The sequence below is a fragment of the Opisthocomus hoazin genome, chromosome 14, assembly GCF_030867145.1.
Source record: "Opisthocomus hoazin isolate bOpiHoa1 chromosome 14, bOpiHoa1.hap1, whole genome shotgun sequence".
In the NCBI taxonomy this organism is placed as follows: Eukaryota; Metazoa; Chordata; class Aves; order Opisthocomiformes; family Opisthocomidae; genus Opisthocomus; species Opisthocomus hoazin.
In genome coordinates this window covers 16,780,598-16,792,542 of record NC_134427.1, presented here as the reverse complement: position 1 = coordinate 16,792,542, position 11,945 = coordinate 16,780,598, and the positions used below count along the sequence as shown (strand labels likewise).

Below are 11,945 nucleotides of genomic sequence, written 5' to 3'. Positions count from 1 at the left end.
GCCGCCATTCCCCGCCGGAGCGGCGGCGGGAGCGGCGCGGTTCGGGTCGGGCCGCCGCAGCGCGGCTTCACAGAAATTTCGGTAAAAATAACCTCGGGGTTGCGGTAGGCCCGCAGCAGGCCAGCTGGGAGCGCGCCGGTCCCGGCCGGTGCTAGGGCGCGTCCCCCCTTCCTTGACAGGGCAGGATCTTTTCGGAGCGCTCACAAGCCATCGCGCCAAACTCGAAGTAGGAAAAATGAGAGGAAATTACCATTCTTCTGGGTTTTTCCCATTCAGGTAATACCCCCCCCCCCCCAGGCCCCCAAAACCACAGAAGCAGCAACCACAAGGTGCTATTTTAACATGAAAAAGAAAAGCGTCCAGTCATGGCCCTCTTTATTCAGACTTCTTTCCAGTGGAGATTTTGGTGAAGTGAAAGTTCAGGTGAAGGCAGCACTAACGTGATGTGTTGACTCCACACGGTGTTCAGAGGGAGCAGCCGGAGTCCTGCGCACAGCGGAGCGCTGCTGGTGGCGTCCACTCCTTGGCATCAGCCATGGGAATGCAGGAGCCACGTTCTGGGTCTGGGTAGCTGTCTCCGCAAACTGTGTCCTCACCACCCGCCACAAAGAACACAAGCCAGTGCCCAGTCAGGATGTCGCCGTCCCCTCTATGCGGTGAGTAATACCACTCAGGGCGCGCGTGGAGGAGCAGTGCAGCGTACCAGCCCTGAGCTTGCGTTGCGGCTTGGCAGGCGGTTCGTCTTGCTGCCTCGGTGGACAAAGGCCGCTTTTACTGAACCCCTCACTGGAACATTTGGTTAAATAAAATCAAAAGCAGTGCATTTCATTTACTTCTTAATTCTCAGTACTAGGAAAATTTTAACTCTGTGGGCCACTGGGGCTTCTGATAAAAGAGTTTTGCCTTTTGGGATACGCTCAGGACGTCTCGATTCTAAGGTGTTTGGACATGTTGGCTCTTGCAAGGTAGGGTTTGGATCCACCTGCTGTCTGGTTCGGGAAGCTCCTTGTTTTATTGATCAGCACTGGAACCTTCCTCTGTCCTTCCCTGGTATGCACTGACTTTTGCTTCCACCTCCTGTGTAACTTGAAAAACTCATTGTCTCATTGATCTGATGACTGAGATTTGTATTTGGTAACAAAGCAGGTCTGCGTTTTGACCCTATTTAGGATAGTAGATAAATCTTTAGAATTATTCAAAGTAGGACCTGTGTTACCTAGATGACAGCTAATTCTGCTCACTGTAGGCATGACACTATTAGACTTCATCGTGTTGGTATTACATGTTAGAGGAATAGATGTAGGAAAACCAGAAATTTGAAGGGAGATTTTTCTTTTAGTTTTTTACAACACATTTTGTTCAAGAAAGAGGAAAAAACCTGGACTCCAAAACAACCCCAACCCTGAATTTGACCATGAACCAGATACTGAAGGGAGGGAAAAAGAAGCTCTGTTTATGCCTAGTATCCTACAGAAACCATCCAAGAACAGTTCATTCTCAGATAAAGAAGGGCCAGGGAACATTTCCAAGATTGATAGAATCAAGTTATCTGGAACATGAGCACTGGTACTGCAAGTTACAGTTGCCCAACTTCAAGCTCTTTTCTTACCTGGCAGCATATCGTATAATATTCAAATGCCTCAGAATGCATCTTATTTAAGAAAAAATAAGAACAGATATTTATAAATAAATGGGCATAAATAAAATATTGATACGTCAGTCAGAATTACCTAAATTCATGAACCCTGTGTTATACATTTCTCGCTAGTAAGCTTACTTGGCAATTCCTTTAAATGGAACTGAGGTTCTAGTTAGCAGAGTTGGCCCCAGCTCCAGTTAAACACCACAGGCATTAGTGTGCTCCCACACAGGTTTTCCTCTCCATTCTATAGACAACAATAGTTTCCTCCTTGAAACCATTCTGTTAACAACATCGATGAGATGGGTTGATAAAGCATTTCTAATATAGTGCTTTCTTCTTATTAATTGAAGAAAACATTGGAACACAGGTGACTCAAAGTAGTTTGTAGTTCAAACAGTTTTAAAATATTCCTACTTTTTTTTTTATAACCAACATAAATCTGTTAGAGATAAAGCAAAATTAGCTCTACTACACCTCAGTATTCTTCTTACTGCTCTATTACCACTTTGGAACTTGTCTGGTAGAATTAGTGGATCTTTCAGAGCATATTTAATGCTTCTAAACTAGTGTGCTTTGCCTAGGATCTCCATGATACGCTTTACCTTGGCTGAGTACACGGGGACCATTGTTGCCAAGCTGGTTTTGGTCCTCACATTCTCTCATTGTTCCTTTGGAAGCCCTCCACAGGAATTCTTTTCTCTAACTTACCTGACTGACAATTTTAATTCAAACTATGATGGCAAGGTAGTTTTCAGAAGTTTGCAAAGATACTGATGCCTAATTTGCATTGCTTGTGAGCAGACTCCCGAGCTTCTGGTCACCTGGAACTATTGCTGGCTTTCATTTGACCTGCAAGGACCCAGCATTTCTGAAGTAGAGATGAGGTATCATAGCCTCTGAGCTTCCTGAGAACTGGTAACGAATAAAACCACGGGCAAGTTAGATCTTTACTGGCCAGCCTGAAGTCTGATTTGTAACTCCCACCTGAGAATTTGAGAGACTTCAGTGAAGTCCCATAGGACTGCATTACAAACAGCTTGTAACAGCAAGTAGCAGCCACAGAGAGAAGTGTTTGCCTTCTGGTCCAGTGGCCTCTTGGAATTGGTAGACTTCTTGGGAAGCTAAATAAAGAAACTGAAAGGCAAGATTGAATGCACCTTACAAGCACAGAAGGAATTCAAGCCCACCAGAGAGAGACAATGTATTATATGAGACTATCCAATAAATTTACACAGGCAAGCACCATCATACCTGCCTGTTTCTCACAGCTGGTGTAATATGGGTATCACTGCTCCCTCTTCCCCACCCTCCACCCCTGCTCCCAGTAATAATTTAACTTACTAACAAGAAAAAAGAAAGAATTGATGAGGAGCTGTAATCGCACTCTTCTTTTACTGACTGGTGCCTACCTATGCGAGGAGAACAGAACCCCTCCCTGAACTGCAAAGGTCCAGCAGGTCAAAATGCACTCCTAATGCTGGCAGCAGGCATTGTAGTACGCTGTTGTCAGGACTGAGTCTGTTCCAGGCGCAGAGCAGGCACCTGGCCGAGGAATGCCCTGAATTACACCTAGTCCTCAGATCAAAAGCATAAACCATCTCTCTGCTGGACTTCCTTCTTTTTTTTAGTTTTTATTTCCATCTCTGTCACATTTCTCTCTGTTTTTCAGTTGCATCTTCTGACTTTATAGGTGTGTTCTTCATCCAGCTAAGTGCTAGAAGAAAGAACTTTGCAACGTGAAGATGACACTATGCTGAAGGCTATCAAGTTCCTGTCATTCCTGGAGATATATGTGTAAACATCTGCAGCATAAAGCAGCTCCAGATGGGAATTTTTACCAAGTTTTAGAAAATGTGTCAGAGAGGGTTGGAAAGGCAGAGGCTGCTCAAGATGGAGAATTGCTTTCCTCGGAAACGTACTGATGTGGGCTTGCAGCTAAAATCTCCCCCCTCCGCTCCAGCCTCACCTCGCCCCTCGCTCACTTGTCCTTTAGGCTGCCCAGAGTGTGGTTTTCGGTTCAGTTGTGCCAAACAGGACTGACAGTCACCATGACAAGAAAGCTTGCTTGGTCAGTATGTGCTTCGGAGGTGTCTTGTCTTTTCACTATAGATGAAAATCCAGGTGTAAATTCTCTGTATGGGCTCCTTTTTTGAAAGGCAGCAGATGTAAAAAACAATCCGGGTAAGCTGTAGATGCTTTTGGAAGAGGCAAGAAAAAAAGAAAACACAAGTCTGCGTGTGATTCTTGTGGTGTATTAAATCTTAGTGTCCCTCGAAAGTGCACTGATTGACACGGAAAGAGTAAATAAAATCCCTCACTTCCTGACAATAACTCCTTGGATTTGCTTACAGGTCTGATGAGCCAGGAGGGTTTTATGTAGCAAAAATGACCAGATGACATGAAGAAAACTTGGCGCATTCACAGATTGAGTCAAATCGGTCGCACTGTTGGAGTAGGGAATGTTGTCTCTGCTCCGTTAGTGTTGGATAGGGAAGTGGCATCCGTTGCATGTATGTGGGTTCTTCACAAGGACCGTTTTTTCCTTACAGCAGATACATTCACATTCCATTTTGGGATGCATGAGCCACCATCACTCGTGTCACTGTGTCCCTGAAGTTGCGCCTGCGATTCCTCTGCCACGATGGTGGAGTGCTGGCTCTGCTACAGAGCAGTCGGTCTGTTTCAGTGTGAATTGCCAACCGACTGCAACGTTAGTAGATTTAAAGGTTAGAAGAAGGGAGGTATCAGTAAATTAGGATGGTAAGAGATTTCTAGGTGCAACCTTGGAACATTTTAGTGGCAGAAATGCAACAAGATAGGCGTGGATTCTCATCTCGATTTGAGTTTATTTAGCTGAAATCTGCTTCTCCCACCCCCAGCTGATTACGAAGTGCTTTCGCTGCCTTTGCTTGGTGTGCTTTAGCTAGGTGGTCAAATCCAGAGCAGCACAGACAAGATGGGGGTGACTGAGTAAAAAGAAGAAAACAGCAGCAAGGGAAGGAATATCGCTTTTTTTTTCTCTAGAATCATCTAGGTGTCTAGTTAGCTTAGATACGCTTCCAGGTGCAAGCCAAATGTCCATCTGTTCTGTAAATGGTTCCTTTTACCTTTGGTTTTCTGACTCGGTTAGAGAGTTGAAGGCAGCTCTGTCGTGCTTAGTTTGATGCAAAGTTCCACGGCCAAGCACCCACCCAGCGGAATCCAGTTTTTAACCCTCTGTTAATTTCCCGGCCGGGCGCCTTTCCCGCCGTTCTCGTTGTGGAACGTCCTCCGTGGGAACGTTTTTCAGACCCCCGAAGCCACCCCGCAGGCTGAGAGACGCCACGCAAACGAGCCCTGCTGGGCAGCGGCCGTGCCCTGGAGCTGGGGCAGCGCGCCGGAGGCGGGCCTGCAGGTCTCCCGGTTCCGTGGGCTCCCTTGGGGCAGCCCCGCTCCCCGTCGCCCTGCCCCGGCCCCTGGGGGCGTCCCGCGCCGCCACGCTTGCTCCCGCGAGGGACCGCCCACACCGCGCGTGGGAGGTGGGGCCTTGCCACCTGGGGCGCGAGACCCGCGGGGCGGGCGGCGGCCGGTGAGTGGCGGGAGCGGGACCGGGACCGGGAGCAGGACCGGGAGGGCAGGCAGGCGGTAACCGGGAGGGGCAGGGGAGGGCCCCGCCCCGGCAAGGAGCGGGACGATGCTGCCGGGTGCCCGTGCGGCGTGCGTGAGCTGGCTTTGTCGGAGTGCTTCGTTCACCGGCTGCGGGGTGACGTCTCTGCCCTCCCGCCGCGAACGCGGGGCCCGTCGGGCCGCGCTGGCATCCTCCGCCTGAACGTACGGGCGCGCGGGCTGCCGGTGCGGGGTCTCTGCATTCTGTGCCCCGAACCGGTTTTTTAACCTGCGTGGTTGGCTGGGGCGGCGGCGGTTGTGAGCACGAGCTGGGCGTCGTTAGCGGGATTGCCGACCGTCTCCCAGTGCGAAGTCTTCGCGCTGCTGGTGGGGACTGGGAGAATCCGGGTGGTCTCGGAGCGAGTGTGCGGTAGTGGCGGGAGAGAAGTGGTCCAGGCTCGCCAAGGGAGCAGGTCAGATCTGTAAACTGTAGTAGAGTGAAAGGACACCCGCTGTGGCATTTCTTGCATGATCGTTTTGCTGATACGCTCCACAGTTTAAGAGCTTGGTCTGACAAACAAGGGTGTGCAGGAGTAAAGCTGTAATCACCTGACGACTTTGATGCATCTGCTATAACTGTCTGGGCAAGTAGGAGTGGCTTGTGTAAGGGCAAATGCTTTCATCAAGCTAACAAGCTCTGGGCAGGGTGTGAGCACAGAGTATCCAAGAACCCCAGCGAACCACCTCCAGTCTTCTCCGTAGTCTGGTCTAACCCCTTTCTTGGAAATGTCATTTGAAATGTCCCTTTCCACTTCCAGCCGTTGTGCCGTGTCCTTGGAGCACATCCTACGGAGATCTCTGTGCGAGTGGATTCCTCTGCCTGGGCCCACGCAATCGTCAGGGCTTTGTCTGATGCAGATCTGGGTGGGGTTTTATTGATTTCAGACCTGGCATAGCGGATTGGAGAACTGGGAGGAGGTAGCCTGGTACACATCTTCTGAACTGTTTGGGACTCCACTCACTGTAGATCTTTTACATTTTGTGTTGTCCTTCTCGTATTTAGTGGAAACTGAAGGAGGTTGCAGGTAACTTGAAGTATACTGTTAGGAGCCCTCAAAACAGAAAGGCAGGTTTGGTGGCATTAGCTTCTATTAACAGCTTCATGAACATCAATTTTCTTATTTCTTTTTCTCTCACACAACATAATAAATTATAATTAGGACTCCAGTACCTTTGCAGATGCATTAGAAGATGTATTTGTCTTGCTGTTATAAAAGAAATACAACGAAAAATTAAACCAAGGATTTCATGGGCATGGAATCACTTTTTGCACTGTTTGGTTGATCGGTTGTTTATAGTTTGGACTTCTAGCTATATAATGTACAGACCAGTACGTTGTTAATGCTTCAGGCCAATTCCTGAAGAATATTGCATCTGAAAAGTTGCACTGACGTAGTGAAATCTGTTTCTAAAGAATGTCAGAAGATGACTTATCACAAGATCCACACAGTTATGTTTTTCTAGACTGAGCTCCTACATAGCAGTGAAAAAATGCAGCCTTGTTGCACATGTGGGATGCGAGTTTTGCAAGGATTCCAGAAGTATCCAGCCCAACAGAGGATTTGGGTCCATATCTGCAAAATTCAAATTTGGCTTGGTTCTTACTCACTGTAGTATAAGAAAGTGCAAAGCACTTCTTGCTTTGGACTTTATGATTTACTCAGGTTTAGTGTATATATGTAGATTTATATGATTGTGTATGTATATAGATGCTTTTTCTACTATGCAAAAGCAAGTTACTTGGATGTTACATGAACCAGAAGTAAACTTCTCCTTTTTTTAGGTCATTGTGAGTTGGAATACTTTTCTACTTAAGATGTTTGCTTGTGTTTCTGTCAAAGATTTGATGGAAGTTTTCTGAAAATGAAATGTCACAGATTCTTGTGACCACAAAGACGGAGATATGCCCGGTGCAGATTTGATGACTCAGAACTCTTTGTCCTTTGGAACCCGCAGCACAGGTTTTTGGCTGTATTCAGACATTTGGGAAGTAGATCCCCCTTTAGACGACTTTTTAGTCTTCCTGGGAGCCAGTAAGTGCAGACATAACCAGCAAAACTTAAGGTTTACAACTTAAGAAGTTTTGCTAGCATTGCTTCTGTTTCAAAGTTAGTGTTTATCTCCACTTGCAATGTGTCTTAGTTTACCAGTCAGAGAATTTGCTGCAGACAAATGCACAGCTATGCTTTCTTTTGCGTGAAGAAGGTGTGTGATAGTCAAAGAAGAAATGAGAAATTGTACGTGGTCCAAAGACCTGCTTAATGTAGGTTCATTTATTTAGAGTCCAATGGTTATTTAGAATATTTCATAAGAAAGCACTAACTGCAAGTGCAAATATTGGAATCATGCATAAGCATTAAGAAAAGGGCTAAGATGTTACTCAGTTTTGAACAGCTGTGAAAGTGGACGCTTAGTGAGCAATATTTTATGTACGTTGGAGACAGTCTAATATGTTTAATACCAACAAACACATCTTTAATTGTTACTGCTTAATCTCTGCTAAAATCCACTACAACTTTGACCGGAATGCTTACTGTATCTGATACTGTTGAAGTGTGTTATAGATATGTTCATATTTATTTATATGAACTCTCTCTATATAAACAAAAAGAAAGTAAACATTGGTTTAGCAAACTGGAGAGTTGATTTTATCTCTTCCCCCCCCCCCCCCCCGAGGATTTGGAGTAATCCCTATGCATGTACTGTGGACAGTGTATGTGGTGTGGTGGGTCTCAGTATCATTAGTTATGTAACATAAACATCAAGCCGCGCACTAAGTCAAACAGGGGACAAAGCAGCTTGACTGTAGTCCCTGTTGTACATCGGACTGCAAGCCTCAGCTGTGGTAGGAAGAGTTGGACTCTGTGGAAAGACTGTAATTGATTTTAATGAGCTCTGGATGTGGCCCAAACTCAAGAATCGGTGGCTTGACTTTATGCCACCAGCATCATGTTGAGTCACGCGTACACAGATGCATATATATCCCCTTACAGTTTAAAATAGCTTTCCAAAGCAGTGCCAATGCCACAAGCATAGATGCTGTTTGAATTTCTTCGGTTTCTTCCAAATGAATTCAAACACATCGCATGAGATTTTGTTACTTCGGTTGTAATGGAAATGCTGTCCCTTGCCCTCATCATTTCTGCAGATGAGTTTCTATCCTGATTCTTCTGTCTGTTTAAGGCCAATCCATTGTGCAGTTTAAGCATAAAGCTAAATACATTTCTCTCAGTCTGGAGAGGTTTATCTCCTTATCTTTGGTTGACAACTTCTATGTGCAATGGAAGGAGTGCTACAGGTTAGAACTTGAAACCACCTCTTTCACGAGCAGCAGACACTGAGATTTGCAGCTGATGTTATTAACAAGGATCATTTTAACTACTACTCCTTCCTCACTCCTGCTGACTGTTGCAGTTCCCCCCATAAATCTCTTGAGATCTCATCAGGTCATAGCTCACACAGCCAAGCGATTGTGCAAGACTCTGAACGTTCTTCTGACCAGCCAAAATCAGGCAAAACTGCCAAAATATATACTCAGCCACAAAGCTTGAAAGCAGGATCTTTAATGATTCAGAAACTGAAATTGAAGAGAGCACCAAATATTATTTCCAGTATACCGGCTTGTTTAAGCTGTCACATAATTTTGCTGACTCAGGAATGCTGAATTTGGGGTGGCTGCACTACTCTAATCTCCTAAAACTCTAGGAAGTAACGAGGATCTTATTTCACAGCTTCTTTTTAAATTGCTGCCTAAAAGCCTGTGGGGGAAAGTGGAGGTTAGTGCACATACTTATTTTGCTTACAACCTCGATGCCCTCTCTAGAGCTAACCTCAGCAAAATGGTATGTCAAGGAGTTATGCAGCCTCTCCTGCTTTCACTGCCATTCTTTGGCTTTTCATCTGCTGTTCCAGCCCTTTCTTCTTTCTGCTGAGTGTATTTCTTAAATTTGATTGATACTTACTAGTAAGAAGAGGCTGCCATCATTCCTAGAAGTCTGTTAAATATTATTGCTATAATTTGCTAGAAAATGTTACAGTAGCTTGCAGTCAAGTGTGTCCTTTCCTTTCTCCTGTTTACACTTTAGAAGGATTCCTGCCAGCACACAAGGGGTTAATGCTGCTGTAGTTTGACTGGTTCTTTGCCAGTCTTTGCTCTTTGGAGTGCCTTTTTTCCCCCTTTTTTCCCCCCTTTTTAAATTTTTTTTTTTTTTGTAAGATTGCTAGCTTAGGAGAGTTGGAGCTGCAGCCCTCACCATGCGACCTGGGGACATTTGTCTCCCCCTGCAACACAGTATCTGGCAAACCAGCATCTTTTCCCAGGCCCATTGTTGACTTGCTGCACGTGACTGCGGCCAGATAGCAGGGGTCTAAGGCTCTTCCTTGCAATGTCAGGATAAATTTTACCCCTGTGGTTCAAGAAACTGTTTGTATATTCCTACACACTGATAATGACAGGAGGGGGAAGATTTAGAAAAGATGCATTCTCTCGTCCTATTTTCTTTCAAAGCAATGTCAGGATTTCTGAGTTCTCCTGAATTTACTCTCTGTTTTTTTTATATGATACATTTCATTATCTCAGTAGGAGGAAGTGAAAGGGTGAGGGAAAGAAAGCAGGGGGGTAGGCTGTGTGGTTTGCTTGACATCTGAGAAAGGGACCAAGAGTTTCTCTATAAACTATAGACCTGTAGTATAATTAATTATCCAGGAACATGCTGCAAGCAGGCAGTGTGTATGAAGGGTGCTTGCTTCATGTTGTTGCTTTTTCAGTCTATACATTGTATTCGAGTCTGCCAGCAAATTATTTAACACCTCATAGGGAGCTTGTGGTTTTATATAATTGACTGTTTAAATCTTAATTAAAACAAAGGGAGATGTGAACACAACGTTACAGAGAACATAGAAAACCTGCTGTGCATTAGGAGAGTAAATGCAGCTGGAGATGCCATTCAGAATTGCCTCTGTACAATACTAATTAAAGTTCTTTCCAAAATCCTTCATTCTTTCTTTGCAGATACATTAAGAAAGACCTTATTTACAGATGCATAAAGCTATACATTTTTAAAGATTTTGGTGTTCTGAAAGAGACGTAGCATGCAGCGATTCCATGTCAGAGTAAATTTCAAAACCACAATGCAGTGTGTTTGTGTGCTCGTAAGAGTTCAGGAGCAATACAGTGAGCAGAAGATCATTAGACTCTTTATAAACCTGTTGTAAACTACCAGCGTGTACTTCTTTAAGCATTTATTTTTTAATGCATTTTTTCTTTTTTTGGATCTGTCTTTCATACATTAGCACTTTGTTGCTACTGTGCTGGCTGAAGAGTAGGTTTAATGAGAGTTAAACCCCTAAAGCTGTGGATTCCTCAATAATTAAAAATGATATTGTACAAGAAAATACATTAAAATGTCAAGGTTCTTGCAATAAATCAGCTTATCTGAGTCAAGGAAAGACTATCATTTATCTCAGAACTTCTGGCTTTAGTTGATTTGTCAAGCTTCTAGACTATGCATAAGTTTTTATATTATATTTTTAATGTGAAGCAATGTAAAATTGTGTTAAATAGAGGAAAGAGGAAAAAAAAGGAGCAAACCAGCCATTATTATTGTGATGAGTCTGAAGAAACTATGTTATAAACAATACCACCACAACTTTTGTAGATTGAATTAGAGGGAAAAAAGGAGTACAAGCAATTTACATGGTCTGATTCTGGTGATCACATTTTTTCTACTCTACTGGCCCTCAAACTATTTGCCATTGCCACTGCTCCTCCTAACTGCAGCTACAAGAGGGATAAAAACAGTCATACAGTGTGACTTAGGTTTTATTCTACTATACATTACACTGCATCAGAACAATCGTGTGCCCTCATTCCTCCAAAGGAAAAATATTTCAGATTTTGAACAGGTTTTCATTTTGATGGATGGGGTGTTACATTTGCAGTGTGTATAGGATTCTTCAGAGATAAGGTATTTGCTGTTATTGTAACTGTTTCTGATCAAAATAAAAGCTTGATCAGATCATCATGAATACCATTTTTACTGATGACCAGTGGTTATTCTGCAACTTTCAATGGCATTTCCTTTGGCCATTTTTTGCTAATATGCCATTATATTTAGCAATGCATATGAATTCATGGTGAGAAAACTTTGCACAATCTAGGAAGAAAAATCCAGAAGTCTTTAGTGTTTAGTGTTTGTACTTGGTTGCAGCTGCCTTTGTGAGATATTAAATCTCATCTGCAGTGAGAAAATATTACAGTATAAGTATTGTGTAATCAGAAAAGCGGTGTAAATCCATCTTGTAACTTAGCTCATCAACTTTTGGTTGCTTTTAAATACCATCTAGTCTTATCACGTATAAATAGTCCTCAGCAGATGGAGAGCTTACTTAGTACTTTCATGACCAAAGGGAGCTCTCTAATCTTTAGATTTCACACTAGCTTATCTCCAGGCAATATACTGAGTCAGTTGTCGGCTCAGTTAGTACCATGCCAGACAGTATCAATTATGTTAGCCTCTGCATTATGTCCAAAGGAGCTGTTTCATGGGAGGGTTTGTGTTCTTTCGTAGGTCCTGATAAAACCTGCGGAAGGGGTAGGTGACTTCTCAGCTACATGGTGCATGGTGACAACTGCTCCTCTTCCTGTTCAGACCTGCAG

General features: G+C 44.1%; 1 protein-coding gene and 1 long non-coding RNA gene across 3 annotated transcripts in view; both read left to right on the top strand.

Annotated features, from left to right (window-relative positions):
* Positions 1 to 2: 2 nt before the first annotated feature.
* On the top strand, positions 3 to 3,907 carry LOC142363107 (uncharacterized). Of its 2 annotated transcripts, none has more exons than XR_012765500.1 (4): positions 3 to 81; positions 180 to 276; positions 384 to 656; positions 3,333 to 3,907. It is a non-coding gene; the product is annotated as an uncharacterized LOC142363107 (long non-coding RNA). The 2 variants fall into 2 exon arrangements; XR_012765499.1 differs by having other exon boundaries at positions 3,312 to 3,907.
* A 1,273-nt stretch (positions 3,908 to 5,180) lies between these two features.
* Positions 5,181 to 11,945, top strand: part of KIAA1210 (KIAA1210 ortholog) — a 59,112-nt gene continuing 52,347 nt past the window's right edge. The window contains exon 1 of the mRNA XM_075435749.1: positions 5,181 to 5,210. The gene's annotated coding sequence lies outside the window, so the exon portion shown is untranslated. The remainder of the gene's footprint in view (positions 5,211 to 11,945) is intronic.